At 40.2% G+C, this 25,727-nt stretch overlaps 1 protein-coding gene and 1 non-coding gene across 11 annotated transcripts in view; both read left to right on the top strand.

Moving 5' to 3' along the window:
- Window positions 1–25,727, top strand: part of ANK1 (ankyrin 1) — a 349,200-nt gene that overhangs the window by 213,794 nt on the left and 109,679 nt on the right. The gene's annotated exons all lie outside the window — the stretch shown is intronic.
- On the top strand, window positions 13,544–13,601 carry MIR7245 (microRNA mir-7245). The gene has a single exon (NR_127430.1). It is a non-coding gene; the product is annotated as a microRNA mir-7245 (primary transcript).

The raw sequence follows: 25,727 nt of genomic DNA, 5'->3' as shown, positions 1-25,727 counted from the left end.
GAGAGAAAGAGATGGAGGGATAAATAGATGGCAGGGCTAGAGCTTGAACCCAAGACTTCTGCATTCAAGCCCATGTTCTTTCTATGACTTCACAGCTATCCTACTCACTGCCATAGGATGTGAGTCTCACAGAGTCAGGCCCATGCATGGTGAAGGGGAGACTGTTTCCCAGACCTCCTCCTCTCCCAGAAAGGCTGTAGGGATGTGTCATTATGAAAATGGTGGAGTGACCTTGGAAGGAGTAGGGTGCTGAGTTTCACTGCAGTGCAATTCTTCTTGAGGGGTGCCAGCCCTGGAGAGCTCCTCTTCCCTAGGGTCATATTTTGGTCCTCTCCAGAATTCTGTGGCAGTGGCAGAAATGGGGATGAGAGCATGCTTGCCAGCCTCTAGCCCGTGCCAAGACCATGTATTGGATTGGGGAATTCTAAGGACACCCTAGGAACATGACTCTGGAGTTTGATGAATGTACCCTGTGGGTGCAGTTAGTGTCCTGGGCTGCATCTGGCCTGTCTTCACCCCTAACTCAATAGGCGAGTATCAGGTCACCTCTCTGGCTCCCTGCATGCTGAGAGCCACAGCCACCAAGGAATTATTTACACTCTTATCGACAGAACTTCTCAGACCTGGACTTGGACCAAGAGAAGCAGATAATAGGCTCTGCTGGAAACCCAGAGGGCTCTTTCTGTTCAATTTTGAGGCTTCAGGCCCTTGCCCAATTCTTTTGGGATCATCTTTACCTCCAGGTTCTGGGAAAGGAAGAACTTTAGAATTGGGCCCACGGATTTCTGCTGAGAAAGAGGAAGACCTCACAAACCCTGGGTTGGAGAATCTAATGCCCAAGAAACCCTCCCAATCTGGAGCTCTATTGGCCAGCATCTTTCTTATCAATCCAAGCACTGAAGCCATGGTGAACTGCAGACAGGTCACACCTGGAAGAGAGATTTTCAGTTGTGCTGGAGTTTAATTGCTGGATTTGTAGGATTCAATTGGGGAAGGTGGGCAGGGAAGAGGAGAGGAGGAGAGCTTCCAGCTTTATTAAATCTCCTAGAATGTTCCAAAACACAGTGATTCGTTTCATAAAACTACATGAAGATTCATTTCTTCATTGATTTGTATTTATTAGCCAGCCTGGAGAGGTAAAGAACTGTTTATTTAGCAACATAGACTAAGAATGGGCTTTTTTCACTATTCTTTAAGGAACTTCTCTGGCAATACTCAAGGGCCTTGAGATCGTGCTGTAGGAGAATTGGTTGAAGGAAATGGGGATGTTTAGCCTGGAGAAGAAAATGCTTAATTGGGGGGATCAAAGGGAAAAAGGAAGGAGAAGGGGCAGCAAAAAGGGGGAAGATTTAGGCTTGATGTAAGGAGAATCTTCCTAACAATTAGAACCCTTCAAGGGTAGAATAGATTTCCAGGATGGATACAGATTTAGACATGGAAGGACTCTTGGAGGTTATCATTGGATTTTTTTTTCATTTTACAAAGGACAAAACTGAGGCATAAGGGATGATCGCTTATTTTCTGAACATCACTTGGGGGTTGAGGCTTTTGAACCGCTTGTTAGAGGTGTAGAAAGGATTCTTATTCAAATGAACGATTTGAGCACTAAGCTCCCTTTGGTTTCTGAACTTACTATCATCATATCATGTATCAGATACTGTGCTAAGTGCTTTAAAAATAATATCTCATTGGATTCTTGAAGAAACCTTGGGAGGTAGGTACTATTATCCCATTTTACAGTTGGGGAAACTGAGGCAGGCTGCAGTAAGAGATGGCATCCTGAGTTTAAGGAATAGCATTTGGCCAGTTTGGTTGGGACATTGGGTGAGTGAAAAGGAGTAATGTGAAGTAAGTCTGGAAATAAGTTAGAGACATATTATGGAGGGCAATAGGATCATCATTAAAGGTTTTAGAGGCATTTCTAACACTCAGGTGCCAGAATAATGGACATCTTTTTGATGCAGAACATCTTAAACTCTAGCAGCAGGGTCACACCCATCAAAAACACTTCCTCAAGTGCTTAATTGGATTCACTCACAAGCCTTTCAACCCATTTGGCCCCATCAGAAGGAAATGAGATGAGAACATAAGAACTTTTGCTTCTCTGGAGTTCCTGGAATTGTTAATCCATCATGGATCCTCCACTGGGAGCCATAGGTTGTAATCCCAAGAGTGAAAAGTCCTATTATCTTATTTTTCTGTTCTATTCTTGTAATTCTAACAAGATTGGGTAACTTGTCCTCCCCAATGGAAAAGAGAACATTTGCAGGCTGGGACCCTGGAAAAAAGTCTTTCATGCTGAAGAGAACATTTCCTGCTTTGGCTAGAGAACCAAGAATTGGAAATAGTGAAACTTCCTTACAACAGATGAGAGAGAGAGAGAGAGAGAGAGAGAGAGAGAGAGAGAGAGAGAAATGGATAGATGGACTGGTAGATAGACAGACAGATAGACAGACAGACAGATAGATAGATAGATATAATCAGATAATCAGATATAGAGACAGATAAGAGATAGATCATACAGATAGAGAAGAGAAACAATAAGACAGATAAGAAATAGATCAGCATATTAGAGACAGGTAATCAGATATAATTCAATACAGATAGATAGATAGATAGATAGATAGATAGATAGATAGATAGATAGATAGATAGACAGACAGACCAACATAATCAGCCATACATAGATAATTAGACATGTAGATAAGAGATCAGACAGATAAGAGAGAGATAATCAGACATAGATAAGAAATAAATCAGACAGAAGCTATTTTCCTAAATGACAATGATAATAATGATGATTATATAGCACCTACTGTGTGCCAAGCAATGTGTGAAAGACTTTGCAGATATTATCTCAATTGATCTCAATTGATTGGCAGAGATTATCTTGATTTCTTGATAAAGTGATATTAAAGACATTCCCCATTCTAGACAAAATGACCTCCTAGTTGTTCTCTATACATGGTATTCCATCTCTTAATCTGTGTTCCTTTGTTGTCCCTTGGGTTTGGAAATCCTGCCTCTTTACTTCTGCTTCTTGGATCCCTATTAGTGCTTTCCAGTTCTTGAGAGGTGAAATGACTTATCTAAGGTGACATAGGTAGTAAGTGACTTAGTCTGATCCTAAATGTCATCATTCTTTCCTGTGAGCCAGATAGTTTCTCATCATAGCATGTGCTTAATAAATATTGAATCAAATTAATGAATGTTTTTAAAACACTGAAAAAACCCTGCAATTTATTTTAAGTACATGGTGATGAAACTGATGATCCCTGTTGTCACAGATTCTAGTGTTTACTCACTGTGACAAAATGGGCTTCACTGGCCAGGGAAATGATAGTGACAACAATACAATGGAGGGAGCAGAGGAACATAAAGGGATATATGAAAGGATCTTCAAGGTCATCTGGTCTAAACCTCTCCCACCACCACCATTTTATAGCGAAGGAAATTGAGGTCTACAGAGTTTAAGCAACTCAACCTAAGTCGACCAGGTAGCATGTGACACAGAAAAAAAATCTCCTGGTTTCTGCAAGTCTAGAAGTATAACTTTCTGAACTAACTCCAAAGGACATTAGAACCCCAAGTTTAAGACTTCCAACTAGTGTGTAAGAAGCAACTTCACTTCAGTCCTTCAAAAGAGCCATAATTTCATTAGCCTGGGCTTTCCTCCATCCATTTCCATTAGATGCAGCTACGTGGTAGAATAGAGCAGTAGCCCAGGAGTCAGGAAGAGTTCAAATGAGGTCTCAAATATTTCCCAAATCTTTGACCCTTAGTTGCTGTCTGCCTTATTTTCCTCAATTGTAAAATGAAGATAATAGCATCTATCTCTTAGGGCTATTATGAGGATCATATGACACAGTATAAGGGAAGCACTTAATGTAATACCTGGCTCATTCTAGGTGCTTTATATTTTCCTTCCTTCCTTCCTTCCTTCCTTCCTTCCTTCCTTCCTTCCTTCCTTCCTTCCTTCCTTCCTTCCTTCCTTCCTTCCTTCCTTGCCTTCCTGATGATGGCAACATGTAATGTTTAGCAGGTAAATCTGCATGAGACATGGTATGGTGGACAAAAAAGTTCCTCACCTGGTGGCAGACCTTCTGGTGAGGAGCCTGACTACATTTGACTCACTATAGACATATATATGGTCCACTGCCAGGTCTGTAATTCAAAGGGTCCTCCAGCTTTGATTAATTTGGCAGGCCTTTAAGATCCCATTTTGATGAGGCATTGAGTAGGATTTTAATGGAAAGAGGCCACCCCCATTGCTCAACCCTGTCAGAGCCACAAACTTGTTTATATTTCACATGGAGAATTCTGTAGTGTTTCTACTAAATGGGAAGGCTATGGGAGTAGGTTCCCGGAATTGGACATTTATCAGATAGAAGGGGGTTGGGTCTGCTGGCCAAGGTTTATTTGGTAATGGTTATCATTTCTCCAAGTCATAGAATCTCAGGCCTGGAAAAGACATTAGAGGTCCCTGTTTTTAGATGTACTTGCAAGAGGAGCATTGGCTAGTGCTAAAGGTAGAGAACCTTAATCAAAATCATACCTGAGGGCTTGAAACTAACTTAACTGTATGACCTTAGGCAAGTCACTTAACTTTCTCTTCCTTTTCCTTTCTGGAAAAAAAGGTTAAACTAGAATTGTTGTAGGAAAAACACACTCAAGTTTGTAGCAGGGACTCACACCTACAATGGAAGACTCAAATGCAAATGCCTTTCAGTGCAGAAGTAAGAAAAGAATTGTATTTGAAGGAGTGTCAGAGTATATTAGGTGGTATGAGTATATATCATTTATATTGTACACTATATTATATAGTATAATGGGTGGTATAAAAGATGGTAAAATCACTGGTGGAATAGCCATGGGGTTGATGGCCTTGGGGATGGTAAGATTATCCCTTGGGGTTAATAGAGTAGCCTATTAGGTGATGGAGGAGCAACTCTGGAGCTGATAGAGTAGCCCCAAAGACCTGGGCTGATGGAGTAGCCTTTGGGACTGATGGAATAACCCAATAAATAATGAAGTAGCAGCCACTGGTGTGGAGTTACAACCCCAAGTGTGGAGTCGAGCTGCCCCATCTGTGGAAGCAGAGCAATCTGAGGTGTAGATCAGGGTTTGCATATTTATTGAGGATCTGGGAACTTCCAGAGAAACCTCCACCTTTTCTCTTTACAGCATGCCAAATTCAGATAGAGATGTGGTTTGGGGTTCCACACATAAGTCATAGGGAATAAGGAGCATGTGCAGGTTTGGGGGATCTTTCTGGAATGCCAGAGTCCCCGGTGCGCATGCCCCATGTTCCACCTTGTCATCATTTGTCAATGTAGGAGAGGCTTCACTATACCCTTCTGGAATGTTGTCTTCAGTGATGGGAGCTGGGAAGGGGAATGTGACACATTGGAGGACCACTATAGGTAATTAATTATGTCTAACTAAAGCAAATAAAGAACCATAGGAGTAATTAATAAAACAGATTAGGCACAAAGCCGATGCCCCTTCTAGAACATTTCAGATCCAAGACAGAATGGGTAGATGATTCCTCTACCATTCAGATTTGACTAATGCTTCAACTACAGGTTTTGCCATTGATGTTTAACCAGTGCTAACTGGTAAGGACTACAAGATTTCAGTTCTTGTTACTATTACTGCCCATTGCCATTGTCAGAATCAGATTTAGAGATGGAAGGAATTGGAGAAGTAATTAAGTCCAACCTCCTTGGGTAACAGATATTCATTCTACAAAGGAGGAAATGAAAGTTTGGACAAATCAATGAAATGAGTGACTTGCCATAACTTGGAAGGGTCCCAGGTGGGGTCCAAACCCAGGTCTTCCTGACATTATCTGCTAGGATGTACTGCCCAGATCTGTAATTCTATTCCCCAATTTTACAGATGAGGAAACTGAGGTTCAGAGAAATTACTTTTATTTATTGAGTAAGCTTTATGACTTTAGGTATCAGAGGAAGGATTTTGAGAGAAGAATCTTTAAAAGTTTTTGTCTCAGTGTCTCACCTTAATGTGCTGGGAACTATTTATATAGGACAGCAGTCACAAAACATCTCTGCACACAGTGTTGTTCAGTCGTTTTTAAGTCGTGTCCAATTCTTCGTGACCCCATTTAGGGTTTTCTTGGCAAAGATATTGAGTGGTTTACCGTTTCCTTCTCCAGCTCATCTGAAAGAGGAGGAAACTGAGACAGATAGGGTTAAGTGGCTTGCTCACAGGTCGTGCATGTGACACCTCACTGCCCCAGTTTCAAAGTAGGGAAGAGTTAATATTTAGAGGGATCAGGAAAGGTTTTGGATAGGAAGGAGCACCTGAACCATAGGGTTTTCTTGTTTTTAGTGAAATGTTTTTATATTTTCCCTGTTGTTATTTTGTTCCTTTGAACTCTTAACAGCGACCGAGCCTAGAAAAGGGAGCAGGATGAAAGGGGTTTTATTCTTTTAAAAAAACCCAGAAGCTCCTTCCTGCTATCCTACCCAAGTGAATATTTCAGGAAAAAAAATGAGAAGCAGCTGGGTAACACAATGGATAGAGAGCCAGACCTGGAGTCAGGAGAATCTGGGTTCAAATGTGGCCTCAGACTTCCTAGCTATGTGATCCTGGGCAAGTCACTTAACCTCAATTGCTTGGCCCATGCTGCTCTCCTGTTTTGGAATTGATACTAAGATAGAAGGCAAGGGTTTAAAAAGAAATGCATGTGCGTGTCTAGACATACCTGCACACACACATACACATATGCATACACACAAAGAGCTTTTTTCTTTATAGTTTCTATTTTCATTTGTCCCACCGGAGAAGTGCTAAATTCAGGGATGTTGTGAGCCTCAAATGAGATAATGGTTGCAAAGCACTTTGAAAACCTTAAAGGACTATATAAATGCCAGTCTTTATTATTATTATTATTATTAATCTATAGTCACCAGGTCCCAACCTGGTAATAACTCCATTCCCTGAGCTTTCGACTGTATTCCTGCTGACCTCAAGCAATGTTTATATAGCAACACAGGGGTGTGCTGGTAAATATTTAGCACCAGGGCCTCCAGGGGGGGAATGTATGCACACATGCACTTTTAAGTTTAATCTGCATTATTAACACTTTCTTAAATCTAGATGATCCACAAAACAATTACTGATCTGTAGAGATAGAATTTCTTGAAGTGTAAACAGTTACCCTGAAAATGAAACAATCCCATGCAAGCCACAAAGACCTTAGAGGCTATCTAGGTCCAGCTCCATAATTTTATAGATGAGACTCTGAAGCTCAGGCAGGTTAAGCAGCTTGGCCATGGTCATAAGGGAGTGAGTAACAGACTCATTATTTGAACCTAGATCCTCTGACTTCAAATCCAACATCCCAGAGTTTGCCTTTCAGTGATTTATTTTACCACCTCCTCCTCCCCCACTCTATTCCTCAAGGGCAGCTAGGTAGTAGAGGGGATAGAGTGTAGAGCCTGAGGTCAGGAAGACTTGAGTTCAAATCTAGTCATAGACACTTACTAGCTGTGTGACCCTGGGCAAGTCATTTACTCCTACCTATCTCAGTTTCTTCATCCATAAAATAATCTGGAGAACAAAATGATAAACTACTGTAGTATCTTCACCAAGAAAACCCAATATGGGTTTACAGAGTCAGAATGCCTGAAATGACTAAACATCAACAAAAACTACACCTCCCCCCCAAAGAATAATGATTCCTTTCAAGGGACTAGCAAGTCCCTGCTCATTCTCTCTCTCCAAATTGCTTATCAACCATGCTTACATGGTGCCAGAAAGAGAGGAGAAGACAGGCTATTAAAGCATTCCTTTCTGGTAAATCCAGGGAGATTTGGGCAAAAGCAATTGAATCAGACCAGTGCTGAATATGTGCATCCATGTTTATTCTTACACTCTCCTCTAACATGCTTTATTCCCATTTATTCATAACCCTTAGAAAATGAAATTAATTGGAAAAGGTGGGACTTGGCCTTTCAGAAATTCTCTTGCCCCAGTTTCTTTTGAATAGGAAATATCCTTTCCCTTTTTTTACATCTTAACAGGAAACATAACGTTTAAGGCTCATTTTGCTAATTATAATTCTGTAGACTGATTATTCCTGTTTGTCCCTTAAAAAGTAAGTTAATTCATAGGAATGTAGAAGCTCAGAGTTGGAAGAAGGTGTCAGAAATCACCAAATCCAATCCCACATGAACAGGAATCCCCTTTACCACATTCACTTAGTCTCTGTGTCCTTCAGAGCTTTCCTCATCTGTAAAATAATAGAGAGTTGGATTTGATGATCTCTAAGGTCTTGTTCTGCTCTAATCTGTGATCCTATAGCCCCTTGTCTCACATGGCATAAAGTAGGCGAAGCATTCATGGATTGAACTGGATGTCCACTGAGGTCCCTTTCAGCTTTCAAATTCTGTGTTTCTCTGAAAATCCATGAAAGTCATAAATATTTTCCCCATCTTGAAGTGGTTCAAATGGGTTTTTTGCTTGTTCATTTGTGGTTTTTGGAAACCAGTTGAAGGATTTTACATTTATATCTGCCATGCTTCATTTTTCATCAGCTCTGGCCCATCAGTCTAGCATGTTGAAAAATGTTAAGATCTCAATTCTATCATCCAGTGTATAAGATAGTCTTCCCACATTTGTATCATCCAAACATTCAGCTGTTTCTCATGAGATGTATTTGTGTATTGTTATTCAAGCATCCAATTCATTCAATTCTTCATTACTCCATTTGGGGTTTTCTTGGTAAAGATCCTAGTATGATTTGCTATTACTTTTTCCAGTTTATTTTACAGATGAGGAAACTGAGGCCAACAGGGTTGTGTGACTTGTCCAGTCACACATCTAGTGTCAGAGACAGATTTGAACTTGGGAAGATGAGTCTTCCTGGCTCCAGTCCCAGCACTCTGTCCATTGCACCACCATATTTTAGAACAATGGTTTACATTTGTATATGAACTCCTTTACAGAATCCTTTCGTATACATTATCTCATATAATCTCTGAAACAACTTGATGAGGAGAGTTGATATTATTTTTGTCATTCAACAGATGAAGAGTTTGACACCTAGAAAAGTGAAATATTGCTCAAGGTCTGAATTCAATTCATCAAAGCCCTCCATAAACTGGTACCTTCTTATCTTTCCAGCCTTATCTTGTATCACTTCTATTCATGAGGGCCACATCCATGCAAAATGGGCATTTGTTATCCCTTAGTCATGCCCACCTCCAAGCCTTTGCTAATACCATTCACTCTCCTTAGAATGCTCTTTGCCTTTGGAAAGCCTTTAAGACCTGGATCTAATGCTAACCATCCAGGAAGCCTTTCCTTATCCCCATCATGACAAATGATCTTTCCTTCTTCCAACCTCACATAATACTTTGTCAATGTGTGCTTATTACATTCTTGTTAGCTCTATAGTTATTGTGTGTGTGTGTGTATATATATATATATAGGATTAATATATATATATATATATCCTATATATATATATATATATATATATATATATAGTGGATAGAATGCAGGGCCTGGAGTCAGGAAGACCCAAGTTCAAATGTAGCTTCAGACATTTACAGGCAATGTAACCCTGGGCAAGGCATTTAACTCTGGTTTGCTTCTGTTTCCTCAACTGTCAAATGAGCTGGAGAAGGAAATGACAAACCATTTCAGTATCTTTTCTAAGAAAACCCCAGTGAGGTCACAAAGAATTATACATTACTGAAATGACTAAACAATAACAATAACAACACTGTATATTTATATGTTTTAAATCTAGCCTTGCTAGACTATAAGCTCCAAGAGGTGCAGGATTTATGTCTTGTCAAAGTTTCATATGCTGCTAGTAGGCACTTAATAGATCAAAAGTTGAATGAATTAATGAATTCACCAAGGAGAGTAGTTTCCAGTAGAATATATTCTACATGATGGTTCAGTTGCTATAAATTTAGAATATGGAAGTTACTTCAGGGTCTGAGAAAAACAAAAGATTGTGTGTGTGTGTGTGAGAGAGACAGACAGACAGACAGACAGAGAGAAACAAGAGAGCTAAAAGGAATAAGAGATACAGTTTACTTCTTCAATACTCTGACCTTTAAATATAATTTGCATATCTCCAAATTATGAATGTACATATGAAAGTTTATGTTTGATCAGGGATTCTTTGGTTAATGTCAACTGTTTTCTAAGAGCTCTGTTGTGATTAGAATTATAAAGCAAGAAAGGACCTTAGAATATGGACTATCAGATCTGGCCCTGCCTTATAACACAGAATGTCAGCACTAGAAAAAAGCATTAGAAAATACAATGTCAATGCCAGAAGGGACCTTTGAATATAGATTGTTGAGATTGTAATGAACCCTGGCACAAAGAATATCAGATCTGGGAGAGACTTTAGAAATAATCTATTCCAACCTTCTACTTACTTTATGGAAAAGGAAACTGAAGTCATGGAGGGAAGGTGATTGCCCCCAAGGTGATTGCCCCCAAAACACACAGCAAAGTAGGGGCAGAACCAAGGCAAAACCTGTCCTCCTTTCCCCTACTTCCTCCTAATTAGGGTGAAGTAAAAAATTTTAATGACTTCATTTTGGTATGATTGGTTTCCTTTGTAATATTGTGTATTTTATCTTGTGAATTTAAGAGCATTATTCTGAGGTCCACTGGTTTCCCAAGACTATCGAATGAGCCCATGAAAACCAAAAAAGTTAATAATCTCTGCTTCAAAGCTTTTCTGAAGAGAGCAAATACCTGTATCTCCCAGACAACGTAAAAAATAAGTAGATATAGTTTGGTGGGGATTTTACCAACAAACATCAATGTAATCCAATTCAGCAAATATTTATCAAGTACTTGCTTCATACAAAACACTAAACTAGGCATTAGGAATATAAAAACACAGATGAAATCATCTCTGCCCTCAAGGAGTTTACATTTTTCTTAGGGGACACAATATGCACACAAAGATTCTTTCTGAAGGATTAAAAGAGTCACTGTCATCTAGAAGACCTAAATAGATATGAGCATTCTGGTACCAACACGTGTGGGTCTTTCTCATAGGATGAATTGGGTATAGATTGGGAATGTTATAGATCAGTGATGGTGAACCTTTGGCACACGTGCCAAAGATGGCACTCAGAGTGCTCTCTGTGAGCACATGTGCTGTCACCCACCAGAGTTTATTACTAGAAAGGCAGAGGGACTCAGGGGGGGAGCTGCTCCCCTCCTCGTCTCCACCATGCCTGATGACATTTTTTTACATCACCCCAGCTCTGCTAAGCAGCCCAATAGGAGTGCTTCCTCCTCCCCTGTCTGAGGCAAGCAGGGAGTGGGGGGGGTAAGATGGGGTTGGGGCAGGCACTACATCTCTAAAAGTTTCGCCATCACTGTTACATATCTCCTCAGAAATGGAACCTAATCCTTCTTGGAAATGGTATCCAGGATTGTTTGAGTATCTCTCTCAATGCCGATGGTTCTACTCCCTTCTTCTCATGGATGGTAACAACCTATACGGCAACCTTTTTAAAGCTCCAGAATATGCTCCTTTTATACATAGAAAATTAAACTGAGCTTTGTTCTGTTATCAAGGAGGTGACATCACTAGAGCTGGGACAATATCTCTTGAAGGAAGACTAAAGGAATGGGGGTTCTCTTTAGAGGAACCTAACTTTTCACACAACCAAGTCTCCTGAATCTCAAGCCCAGAACTTTTCCATTACACCCTATAGTATGGTTTCCAAAGCTCCCTCGTGTCTGCACTATTATCAGAGTGGTACTACTTTACCTTTTTGGGGGGCATAATAGAAAGACCTTTGCCATATGGACCTGTCTTAACTTTCCAGACTGACTACACTTTACTTATTGCTATACTGACGACAATGAGAACATCCATTGGCTTTAGCACATGCAGTGGCTATATCCTTAGTAAAACATTCTGAGGAATGCAGGTTGAGGGTAACCCACAACTCTCAAACCTGTCAGTAACTTAGGGGAACGTTTACTCTGAAAGACTTCCACTAGCAGAATGGGCAGATGAGAACAATTTGTCCTAGTGGTCACAAAGGCAGCTAAAACAAGCCCTGGCGAGTGCCTCAAAATTGATCAGAGGTTGAAGTTGCCACTGAATCCCATGCCATCACCAGACATCCTGACTTTTGTCTTGCTCCTGGAATTTGATGATTCTGGAAGAGAGAGTAAAGGTGATAATATTGCACAAACTCTGCCTCACATAAATTCAGTACACTTCCAAGGCAAGACATCCCCATGACATCATTAGTCTTCTTCTAAAAGGAAAGATAGAACATGAATCATGTAACCATGGAAAAATATTCTAAATTGATTAATTAAACAAAAAATTAAATAAATAAAAGGAAAGATGAACAAGTACTACACATTACTCCCTGAGGGTAGGGATCATCTTTCTCACTTGCATTTGTATCTGTAGCACTTAATACAGGGCCTGGCACATAGTAATCACTTAATAAGCTGCTCTATCTCCTAAGTGCATTTCCCTCCAAATTGTTTTGTATCTACTTCTATATCTGTTATTTCCTGTGGCTAGACTGGAAGCTCCCTGAGGGTAAGGAGAATCTCTTTCACCTTTTTTCTTATGCATTACCAGTGCCTAGGACAATGACATAGCAGATGCTTAATAAATGCTTGCTTGTTTTATTGATGCCAGGCTCCTTCTGGTCCCCTGAAAATATTCTTAGCTGTTGTGCTTAATTTCAGAGACTGCTTTGTTCATTAACCTGAGCTGCCACTTCTCCCCCTCAAGCCAGACTCCCAAGGGGTCTGCAAGCCCTTGCAACTGATTTGTTGCTGAGCCACACTGATTCCCCAAAGCATGGAACTGTTCCTAGTTTCATGAGGTTAAGAAATAAAGAGAAGGTGATATGAGGTTGATTCATCTCCTTGTAGAGCTTGAAAAAGTGTTTTTTTGTGGTCCTTTAAAAAATGATAATGAAAAAGATTTGCCTATATTTTACCTCTACTCAAATGTCTAGTAAAACACAAATCTCATGAACTGCTTTGGTAAGAGAGCTAAATTTGGATTTTGGCTAAAAAAAAGTGGAGCAAATGCAAAAAATCAATCTTTTTTCCCTTTCCATTGGTGTCAGCTTCATTCAAATTTGAGGGAGTTTGATTTTAGCTCTCTGCCTCTTCCTCTGATTTTATCTTGTTCCTTCACACCACAGGAGACAGGTTTGAGGAGATAAAATGTGGTTATTCACTGGAGTTAAAGTAGTTACTGGAGCTTTGTCCAGTTTCTGATTCATTAGATTTCAAGATCATATATCTTCAGCAGACTTTTCCCACTGGGTAATCTCTGTAGAGTTACAAAATATCCTAGTAGGAAGAGGTTGAAGATGGGGGGGGAGGGGGGTGACTTGATGGGAAATGAATGCCTGACCTCCAGGAAAGGTTTCTTACATTGATTGGTTTCTATACAGGTTCTCAAGGGCCAACCTAGGTGCTCTCATCATGGTTAGATGGCACTTTGGGGTTTCCATCTCGGGGAATATCAGCCCTATGGGAAAGGTCCAATTTTACATGCCCTGTATGAAATAAAAAGGGCTATGTGTGGTTGGACCTGTCCCACAGGCCCTGTGTTCTTACACATGCAGAGACCTTAATATGCCATCTGATCTCCATGGTCAACGTCTTCACCAACATTTTCACCTCCTTCATCAACACTATCCTTCACTGCTTCCTTATTTTTAAAAATCAGAACTATATTTTCCTTAGTAGAGGAAATCCTCTTGGTTGAAACCCTCTCCCCATTGATGGATATCAGCAACTAATCTGTAATTTATAGTCATAGACAGTTGCCTAGGGCACTGAGATTAAATGATTTGTGGGCACAGCCACAGAGCTTTTTTTTGACACAGCCTGTGTCAAAAGCAGGCCTTGAATCAGATCTTCCTGACTCCAAGGCCTGCCTTCTGTTTACTACCCAACATAAATTTCCAAACTGGGGGAAATTTAGTGCTTACAACATGAAAGAATTCTTTGGATAGCTTTAATTCTGTTTTTTTGGGTTTTTTTTTTTGTTGTTGTTTTTTGCTGACTTTTAGGGAGAGGCCCTCCCACTTATCATTCCTGGGTTTTTCCTTCCAGTCCTCTGCTTTTTCCTCTTTTAACCGTCCTTACTTTCCCCCCTTCTTCTGTCCACTTCCTTTTTCCTCTCTATTAATCTTTCTACTTCATCTTCTTCAAAACCATAACATGAATAGATAACAGGGTCAGGGATGAAACTAGGGACCATTTCAGTTTTGATTGGGTTTTTTTGTTTGTTTCTTTTTTTGCTTCTCACTCCTTGATTTAATTTATACTTTGATCTGTTTTGGAGCAGAAAATCTACAAATATATAAAACTCATTTCTATTTAAAATATTGCATTACTGATTGCTTCTAATATTTTTCCCTTCTCAGTAATCACCAAAAGGAAAAAAAATTAGCTTTTTCAATTTGTGTGATGGTTTTTAACTGAGAGCCATAATACTGTCATAAAATGAGCTCTGAACCCAGAAATAGGAGGCCTAGATTTACATGCCAGCATGTGACTTGGGGCATTAAATCTCTCTTTAATAGCTATTATCCCTTCCTTTGCTTTCTCTTGCTCCTGGTAAATGAAGAGGGAGCCTTAGAAACTTGTGACTTAGACAAGAATTTAAGCAAAGGTCTAGCCAAACTCCTTAACTAATTGGTGGTTCAGCTAGCCCAGGACCAGACCCTGAATCCCTCTAACTTTTCACAGACATTCAAAAATTAGTGATGTTCTACCAAAGAAGTCCATTTTCCTAGGCATAGAGTCTAGGACAACTGGCTTAGGCCAGGAACAGCACATACATCGTACAGTTGTCTGCAAAGGCAGAGGCTCTTGATCAGATACTATAAGGGAAGAGTTCCTTGGCATATTTGATCCTTCAAGAGTGTCCTTGTCCTCAAAGCTCCCTGAGATACTGTGCTGCAGGAAACCCTCAGTTTACTTGGCATCTCCTAGTGACAAAGATAACTGAGAAGGATAAGGACCCTCTTGCTGGGTTTTATAGTTCGGTCTGTGCTTTGGAGCTGCCACTCCTGCCAGAACAAGGTGGGTCAATCAAGTCTAACTGACAAGCTTTTATTTAAGCACCTACTATGTGCCGGGCTAAATGCTAAGCACAGCATCTGCAAAAATGGACAGAAATAAAAAAAATGTCCTTGTTCTGAAGGGACTTGTGGTCTAGTTTATCTTTGATGCTTGTATGCCAAAGCCCCTGAGGTTCTGCCCCATTCTTGTGCTATCTCTCTAGACTAGGTCCAGCACAATGATCAGAAATCTGGCTTTTGTTTTTGTTTGTTTCTTTTCTGCCCCCCCATCCTTATTTAAATTCATACTTTGATCTGTTTTGGAGCTGCAGACTCATAAATATATAAAACTTATTTCTATGTAAAATATTGCATCTCTGAGCTTTAGGTAACTCATCAAAAAAAAACCCAAAGATGGTAGTAATGACATCAGCTATTCATGGCATTGTTATGAGGAACAAATAAACTAGAATCCTAGAATGCCACCTCTCAAGGGAACCTTTGAGATTATCTTGTCTAGTCTCTCTTTTTTTTTTTTACAAAAAAAAAAAAAAACTGAGGCAGAGAGGGAAAAGTGAATTGTCTAGAGTCACATATGATGATAAATGGACTAGAATCTAGGACTTCTGACTCCCAGTTCAGTACTTAATAATAAAGGGCAGCTGAGTGGCTCAGTGAATAGAATCAGGTCTAGAGATGGAAGGTACTGGTTTAAATTTGGCCTCAGTCATTTCCTAGCTTTGTGACCCTGGGCATGTCACTTAACCCCCATTGCCTAGCTCTTACCACTCTTCTGCCTTGGAACCAATACATAGTGTTAATTCTCAAATGGATGGTAAGGGTTTAAAAATATATACATGCATAAGCATTTTTCTAAGGCATCATTCAAATGTATGAAATTATCCTTGTGTAGTCTTGTTCTTCCCATGATTTATTCTTTTAAGCTGCTATTATTAATATTGCTCATCATCACCATCTCTAGGATATTCATCATGCCCTTGTTGTTGTTTTCATTCAGTTATTTCAGTCGTGTTCCCATTTGGGGTTTCTTGGCAGAAATACTAGCGTGGTTTGCCATTTCCTTCTCCAGCTCATTTTATAGATGAGGAAACTATGGCAAACAGGATTAAATGACTTGCCCAGGGTCACACAGCTAGCAAGTACCTGAGGCCAGATTTGCACTCAGGAAGATGAGTCTTCCTGAGTCCAGGTCCAAAATGATATTATCGTAGTCATTTTGTATATGGTTTTCTTGATTTTCTTTACTTCTAAGGCAGCTCCCTAAAAAAAATGTTTCTCTAACACTTTCTCATATTTGTCAGTTTTTGCAGTATAATAATATTCAATTCCATTCATATAGCCAGATTTGATCAGGGATTCCCCAGTGGACAGGCTCCTATTTTGTTCCAATTCTTTGCTGCCGCAGAGTGCTTGCTATGGATATTTTGTTCTATATGAGATCTTTCTGCTGTTGACCTCTTTGAGGTACACGTTCAGCTAGGAGACCACTCAATCAAAAGGTATGATTTGTTTAGTGATTTTTGTCATAGAATTCCATACTTTTTTCCAAAGTGGTTAGCTCTCCCAACAGTGAATTTGTGTCCCTGTTTTTTCTATAGTTTCTCCAACACTGACTAGTGACAGATATTTTAAGAGATTCTTTTAGTGCAGGTTCATCTATAGTATCTCCTTAGATTAGTGGCTCCTTTTGACTGAAAAGCCAGAAGACCATAAAGAGAACGGATGTGAGGTTGGATGTGTTTCTAGAACAGTCAACATTGACTCTGGCTGTAGTTTGACATTTTGAAGTCTTTTCTCTCTTCTGAGAAATTCAGAGTCCTGATGTCTGTTGGTTGAAAAGAATGACTGGTTGCTGTTTGATGGCATCAGAGTTAAATTTCCTCTGTCATATCTATCATATTTGCACATGTGGAAATTAGCCAATATAATTAGGGGAAATCAGATGAACCAAACAGAGGAATAATTTACTAAGAACAAATGTCTGAAATGGTATGTTTTGCCAATGGTATTTCTCACAGTTGGTACAGGAAAACACTCCAAATTAAATCATTCAGGCTGAATGAGATTTATTGTTTTTTCCCCTTGCAAATTGTTAAAGGAAACACAGTCAGGCTGGGCTCTTCTCCCCACCCTCCATCAGACAAATTGCTTCTCAGAACTGATGTTTTACCTGAAAAAGGAGCCAAGGTAGACTCCAGGTGTACCTGGCAGGAATATTATTTTTTCTTTTCTTCTTCTTTTTTTTTTGCTCATTCAGCAAGCATTTATTAATTCCATGAAATACAAATAGAACTGATGATAATAGTTAGCATTTATATAGCGCTGTATTTGCAAAATGCTTTATAAACATTATCTCATTTGATCAGGGTGATTGTGTTATTGTTCTCCCTATTTTATAGCTGAGGAAACTGACACAAAGGATATAGGAGTTTTTTTTTCTTTTTTTCTTTAGGAGTTTCTGAAAACCTTTTCTTTTTTTTTAATTTTATGTTTATTTTTTTCCTAGTCACAAATTTACACATAAGTTTTCCAAGGCTATGTTTCTAGAACAGTCAACATTGGCTCTGGTTAGAATTTGATTCATGTTGTTTTTCTCTCTTCTTCCCTCCCCTTTCCCAGAATTTACAAGCAATTCAAGCTGGGTTATTCATGTATTATCATGTATAGCATGTTTTCATATTATTATTTTTGTCAGTGAATGATCTTATAAAACCCAAACCCCAAATCACATACCCAAATAAGCAAGTGATAAATCATATGTTTTCATTTGTATTTCTACTCCAACAGTTCTTTCTCTAGAGGTAGATAAGAAATGGTCCTGAATCATTATATTGCTGCTAGTAACAAAGTCTATCACAGATAATCATTCCACAATATTTCAGTTACTTGTACAATGTTCTCCTGGTTCTGTTTATTTCACTCTGCATCAGTTCAATAGGTCTTTGCAGTTCTGAAAACCTTTTTGACTGTTTCTAGTGCTATGTGGCATTAGGCCACCTGGGGCCAAGTGGCCTTAAGAGACTCCCTTTCGGAAGTCAAATGGAAAATGAACCAAGTAAGCCAATATCCTCTCTCTAAAGAGAGACATACAGTATGATGTGACATTGACCCCAAGTCCTGCACTCCTGGGCTTCTAATTTAGCCATAGTATTCACTCCCCTCTCCCGCTTGAGAATTTTCTCCACCTCATTTATTGTTTTGAGGAAGAAATTATTTTTCTTTACCCAGTTCCCCTGGAGAGCTGTCTGCATGTCAGCAGCAAGAGGAATAACTTAGCAGATCTGGTCCAAGCTCTAGGCTCCATTTGCTAAAAGGAAGGGCAAAATTCTCAACCACATCCATTGCTCTTCCACTGCTCTGATCTAATCTTCGGAGAATCTGCCAAGGAGAAATTGAAGCTGATGTCTGTCCACACAGGCATGTTACATGCCCACAGATGTTACAGTGAGCTTTTGTCCTTCTAATTCCTCCTGATTTTAATAATTTAATAGCTTAGAAAGAGGGAAATTGTGGCAATATTCAGTTTCTAATTGGAATAGTCTTAAAATGATGGACTGTCTTTAGCATTAAAGCTTTTTGTTGTTCCTTAGTAATGTTACAAATCCAGTGGGGGAGAAAAAATCTTCCAGCCCACTTTTTCACCACTTTGTGATGGCACTATAATTTTGTCTAATCTTGACAGTCTAGTAAACAGGCTGCCTGGGGATCAACGTGGCAGATACTTATTAAATGCCTACTGTGTGCAAACTAATATACGAGGCACTAGGGATACAACAATGAAATCAAACATGGAACCTGTTTCAAAGAGCCCATAATACAGGGGCAACTGAGTAGCCCAATGGATAGAGGAGAAGGTCTAGAGTCAGGAGGATCTCGGTTCAACTGTGACTTCAGATACTTCTGAGCTATGCAAAGTCATTTAACCCTAGTTGCCTAGTCCTTACCACTCTTCTATCTTAGAACTGATCCTAAGACCCAAGGAAAGGGTTTTTTTAAGTCCATAATACAAGTTAGGATGTGATAAAGTCAAAAAGAGAAGGATGAAAACGATTAATTATAGGTTATGGCAGATAATTCTCATTTTCCAACCTTAACCAAGATGGAGTAATCAGGGTTTTTCTTCAGTGTCACACCATAGAGGTTTCTGGCAGTAGCTGTAAGTCCTTCAATAGGTGGAAACAATTGCATTTGCACCTAAGTAACAAGAATGCTTAGTGAAAATAGGAAAGTAGCAGTATCTTCTTCCCGGACACCCCTAATCACATCAGATCAGCTGTCTCCTCACCAGAAATACCCTGCTCACTCCCCACTTCTATGGGACTTGAATCTTGAAGTTTAAGGACTCCATCCCCTCCAAATTAGATTTGTTTTTTTAAAGGATAATTCAAGAGAACCTGTTGTTCTATTTACCCTGGGAGCCAGAATTGCTCATTATGACTCCAGTGGTGGAGGGATCCTTTTTAGCTAGGGACCAAAGGAAGGCATCATAGAATAACATAGGACCCTGGTTGGCCTCAGTTTCCTCAACTGTAAAATGGGGATAATAACACCTACTTTGCAAGGTTGTTGTGAGGATCAAATGAGATAGAAATTTGCAAAGTATTATTTGCGAAGTACTTAGCCTAGTGCCTGGCATGTAGAAGGCACTTTAAACATGCTTTTATTCCCTTTCCTTCCCCTTCATAGGAGAGGTATCACCTTGAAGGAAGGGAGGTTTTTAGAGAGATAAAGAAAGGGACATGAAATTAGACTGTTCCCAGCATGAGAGACAATGTACCCAACAGCAAAAGAAAGAGCTTAGCTTAGGGCTAGACTAGAAAACAGCTATTGGTCCTCTTTGGCTGGAGCGTAGATGGAATCATGGGAGTACAATAGGGCTCCTGGATTCTCCTACCCCCTTCCCCACTGTGGGTACTTTCCAAGCCCTCCTGTGGATGGATGAAAATGCAGATCTAAGGGAACACCTGCTGCTGACAAAAAGCAAGCCAGACCAAACCAAGTGAGAGCAGCAGCAGAACTGACATGCTGGGAGAGACCACTGCCATGGATAAACCTCCAGAGAACTATGCCCCATTCCATCCACCCTGTCACCCAGTTACCTACCTAAGTTTCTTCCCCCACTGCCCTACGGTTCTGACCTGCCCATGTCCTTGCACCAAGTGTAGCCCCCTTCCTGCCTCCCCACCTTGGTTTCATGGTTGACCTAGAGTACCTGGAACCAGGAAAATGAAACTGTAACTAAGTGGGGATGACTACTATACTGTTAAATAAGACTGGAAAGCTGGACCCCCAAAAGGGAAAAACTCTTACCCAAAGCCACCAAGCTTCCCCTCAACGGGATGTTTCTCCATTCAATCCAGCAACACAAAGTAGGCTGTTTGAGTGATTGTAATTATTGGGGCCAAAATGTGGGAGACCTTGAATGCCAAGCTAAGCATGTTGCATTTTCAAGGGAGGGTAAGCTTCCACTAAGTCTTCCTCTAATGATGCTCATAACTCCATGTTCTCAAAGTGTATGCCAGGGAAGTATGGATGCTGGCAGGTTCTACCAAACTGGAAAGTCTTCCTAGTACGGATCCGGCAATGAACCTAAGTGTCTGTAATTGGAGGTCAAGGCTGGCTAAATTTAAAGAGGTCCAGCTCCAGAAGGCTGACTAAGAGGTGATGAGCTTTCTGTTTTTGTTTTGGAAGAGGTGGGAGGAGAAGATGATGATTCAAGAACAACCGTTTACTAAGTCATGGAGGATTCATGATCCATCTCAGTAGGAGAAACACCCACAGGCTTGGAATCTCAGATTCCTTGGGCAATTGTGTGAAGAGTTGTGAGTGCTGAGAGTGAGACTAATGATGGGGAAATCTATTAGGAGGCTATTACCAGCCAGGCGAGACTATTCCTAAGACAAAAACAACTGAACATCTGCATTGCGACCCGAGATCTTAGTAAGAAAAGTCGATGATTCTTTTTTTTTTTTCCCAATGCAGATCTCTGTTTTATAATTAACAGAGGATAATACTGAGAGATGGTGATTCTGGAAATTTGGTTTGGGGAACAAATTTAAACTGATACCACAGCTTACCCTCTAACTAGAATGAATAAATGATGGTGCAGTGGACTCTCTAGGGAATTAATACGCCCTGGAGCCAGCTGAGTTCAAATCTGGTCTCAGACACATGCTAGCTGTGTGACCCTGGGCAAGTCATTTTACGCTGTTTGCCTTGTTTCTTCATCTGTAAAATGAGCTGGAGAGGGAAATGCCAAACCACTCCAGGATCTTTGTCAAGAAAACTCTAAATGGAGTCACAGAGTCAGACATAATTGAAATGACTAAACAACAACAAATTTACATAAATGTTCTCTCAACTACTTTATTCATACACTGTATGGGAAGGCAATAGGGTTTAGTGGAAATAGCTGTGACTCCAGAGTCTGCAGATTCAAGTTTGCTTCCTGACTTTGTTATTTACATGGTGGATAGATAAATTACTTCTTGCCTCTTTTCCTCATCTGTAAAATGGAGGCAATAATTCTCACAACTATCTACCTCACAGGCTGTTGTGGGGGGAAACCCTTGGTAAACCTTAAAGTTCAATAGAAATTTGAATTGTTAGGGTCACAACTAGCAATATTGGCATCCAAGAAATAAACCCAGGACAAGCAGCATGGGGCAGTCAGGTGGCTCAGTGACAAAGTGCTGGGTCTAGAGTCAAGAAGACTCCTCTTCTTGAGTTCAGATCTGGCCTCAGACACTGGCTGACCCTGGGCAAGTGACTTAACCCTATTTGCCTCAGTTTCCTCATTTGTAAAAAATGAGCTAGAGAAGGAAATGGCAAACCACTCTAGTGTCTTTGCTTAAAAACTCCAAATGGGTCATCAAGAGTCAGACACAACTGAAAATGACTGAGCAACAAGCATGAATGGTGCCCTTGCAATCAACTATATTATTCCTGATGTGAAAGTAACATAAAAAGGGAGCAGCTAGGTGGCACAATGGATGGAGTGCCAGACCTGGAGACAGGAGGTCCTGGGCTCAAATCTGGCCTCAGGCACTTTCTAGCTGTGTGACCCTGGGCAAGTCACTTAACTCCATTTGCCTAGCCCTCACCCTTTTGTCTTAGAGTTGTTACTAGGTCAGAGAATAAGGGTTTACATTTTTTTTAAATAATAGAAAAAGAGATCTAGATAAAGTCAGTTGAACCAAAGAGATGATTCATTACAATAGTGATTTCTATGCTGCTAGCAGAGTATATTATGGTAACTTTCCAAGCCTTCTAAATTTTGGTGTTCTGGTACAAAGACTATCTCCCAACCCTACTTTTAACTATGAATTGTGTTATTATCATTAGATCTCTCTGAACATATATTGTTAACTATACCAAAGGGGATTTCTTAAGTATAGGAATTTTATTAGAGGATTTGAAAATCAGCTACGATAAACTTGAAAGTATCTCAGCAAGCAGATTGCAGGTGGTAGAAGAGTATTGTTCTGTGATGAGAGAAACCTGGGTTCTGGCCCCCTGGGGGCCTTCGTGTCCTCCCTGTGAAATGAAGGGACAGGTATAAACTATGTTACGTCTCTTCCATAATGTACTGTGGCCAGAAAGCAAATCCAGGTTTTCTGATCAAGATTTGAACAATAGTTTCTCCTGCCAAAGCAGGAACAGTCACAGGAAGCATCCAGAGTTGTCCTTCAATGTCTGACTGCTCCCCAGCTTCGATGGGGAGCATGGTGTATAGTGAATGCCTAGCTCAGTGGCCCTGGGGAGGGTTTATAAGAAAAACAGTGACAGCCTGGGTGCTAAGTTGCAATTCAGTGGAGTTGCAGAGGCTATCCGGCTCGGCCCAGACTGCAACAGCTGCTCAAGCATTTCCTTCTAGGGCCCAGTTGACTGCAGAAGGATCCCTGCTGGCGCATCAGCTGCAGAATCCCAGGATGCTTGAGCCAGAAGGGATCTTAGACATCATTCTGATTTAACCCTTTTATTTTCCATATGAGGCCCAGAAAGGACAAGTCGTTTTCCCAAGCAATGGAACGTAAGAATCAGGACCCAAACCCAGGTCTTCCAGCTTGGAGGCCAGGGCTCTTGCCACATTGCCATCCCTGGAGAATGGTCAGCTTCATTGAGTTCAAGGGGCAATTGTGGAAGAGATGTCATTGGATCCCTGGTGCAAAAATTAGGTTTTGGGGATTACCATTTATTTGTTTTTCAATATATAGCAACAATAATACATATGATTGGCTATAAATATGGAATAAACTATAATACATTCTTTCATTAGCTTTGTCCACAAATCTATGCCTCATTCTTTTTTCCCTCCCTTACCATTCACACTCCCCAAGAAGGTGGATAATATGATATAGATTGTACATATATTATCATATAATACATATTCTCTGTTCATTATGTTATGAAACAAGACACATATTGCTTACACTAAAGGAAAATGTATGGAGTAAATAAAGTGATGAATGGTAGGTTTCAGACTGCATTTGGACTTCGTCTGTGCCTTTTTGGTGGTGGATATCATTTTTCGTCATGAATTGTCCTAGATCCTTGCCTTGTTAATAGAGTTAAGTCATTCACAGCTAACCATCATATGTTACTGTTGTTACTGTGTATAGTGGTCTGGGCCTGCTCACTTTACTTTGCATCACTTCATATAAGTCATTCCAGGATCTTTTTAGTGATCATCTTGTTTGTCATTTTTTGGCATAATAGTATTCTATTAAAATCAAATTCTTAAAAGGAAGGAGATTCTTCTGATATTTATTAAACTGATGGGGCAGCTAAGTGGCACTGTGGCCTGGAGTCAGGAAGACCTGAGTTCAAATATGACCAAAGATACCTTACTAGCTGTGTGTTAAATGCAAGGCATTTAACCTCTGTCTTCCTCAGTTTCCTCATTTGTAAAATGAGGATAAGAATAGTACCTCCCTCCCAGCGTGTTGTGAAGACAAAATGAAATAATATTCACAAAGTTCTTAGAACAGTATCTGGCACATGTTAGTCACTATATAAATATTAGCTATTATTATTATTATACTAATGTTACTCTGAGAAAAATCTTGCACTGGTTAATGCTAAGTATTGGATCCAAAGCAAAAGAATGCTAAGGGCTAGGCAATAGGGGTTAAATGACTTGCCCAGGGTCCCACAGCTGGAAAGTGTCTGGTGAGGGGGGCAGCTAGTTCCCTCTAGCTTGGTGGGTAGCCTGAGAGCCAGCCTGAAATGGGATGTCCTGGGTTCAAATTTGGATTCAAACACTTCTCAGCTGTGTGACCTGGGTAAGTCACTTAACCCCCATTGCCTAACCCTTACCACTCTTCTGCCTTGGATCCAGTACACAGTATTGATTTCAAGATGGAAGGAAGGTAAGGATTTTAAAAAAGCATGTCTGAGAACAGATTTGAATCCAGATCTTCTGGTCTCTATCCAATGAACCACACAGCTACCCCTAAAGCTTTCATTTTTAAGAGCTTTCCTGTGCTCTTGGGGTTTGTTACTAGAAATATGGTGTTCGGGCACATGAGGTATTCTCCTTCTCCTCTGACCTGGTCAAATCCTTTCTTGTGGGTGCCATGTTTCAGGTCACTAAGGCTGCAGTGTCTGTAGCCTAGGGCAAGAGGGTTAGAAAAGAAACTTGAAAGCACTGTCATTTGATTTCAATGAATATAAATTAAGCTTCTCCCTATATATGTGAGACTAAGAAGCAAGATAGTAAAATGGTTAGAGAAACTGCCTGGAGTCAGGAAGACCTCGTTTCCAATCTCATGTCTAACACTGCCTATATGACCCCAACTCATCATTTACTATCTCAGTGCCCTAGGGAACTCCCTATGATTATAAGTTGCCAAGAAAGTACCCATCTGCCTTAATAGAAATAGTTTCATCTTCCAGCGGAATGTACCAGTGAAACCATAGGCCCGTTGCTATCTCTTTGGAAGACACTGTGCTAAGTCCTCAAGATATAATATGTACAGTACCTTGTAAGAGAATGTAGCCAGAGAAGAGCATTTCAGAGATTGGAACCTTAAGAATGGAGCAAGTTTCTGGTGATGGAAAGGTCTATGGGGCTACATTGTACTGGGTAACTGATGGAGAGTGGAAATGGAAGTCATTTAAGTCCAAGAGAATGTGTGAAAGTGTTGTAAAGATGTTTCTCATCAGTGTCAATTCTGAGGTCTTCAAGGATAGCAACAAGGGAAAGTATAGGGGGAAAGATTATGGCGTAGGTGGGAAAGCAACCAAGAGGCTGATAATGATGGTGACAAGCATAGAGAAACTGGTACACTTGGATGACATAACTTTAGGTTGATATGGTTGAATGATAGTAACAGAGCAGGGGTTTAGAATTGGTAGTAGGGGAAAGGAGTATGCCAACTTCCTGTCCTGAGAGTCAGGGAAAGTAGGAAAATGAGCCACTAATGTTAAAATGTTGTCAACCATAAAGAGCTCTCAGGGAAAAGTTGTGTTTCAGTTAATGGGGGAAGCATAATAAGAAGAGATAAAGAATAAGGGAGAATTTGTTAACAAGTAAATGGAATTCCAAAGAAGAGGAGAAGACCGAGATTGGGAGTGGTGGCACTGGGATATGTAAGGTTGAGAGTATAGAGCAGTGATGATGAACCA

This window comes from Monodelphis domestica, chromosome 1 (assembly GCF_027887165.1).
Source record: "Monodelphis domestica isolate mMonDom1 chromosome 1, mMonDom1.pri, whole genome shotgun sequence".
In the NCBI taxonomy this organism is placed as follows: Eukaryota; Metazoa; Chordata; class Mammalia; order Didelphimorphia; family Didelphidae; genus Monodelphis; species Monodelphis domestica.
This window is presented reverse-complemented; position numbering and strand designations above follow the sequence as displayed.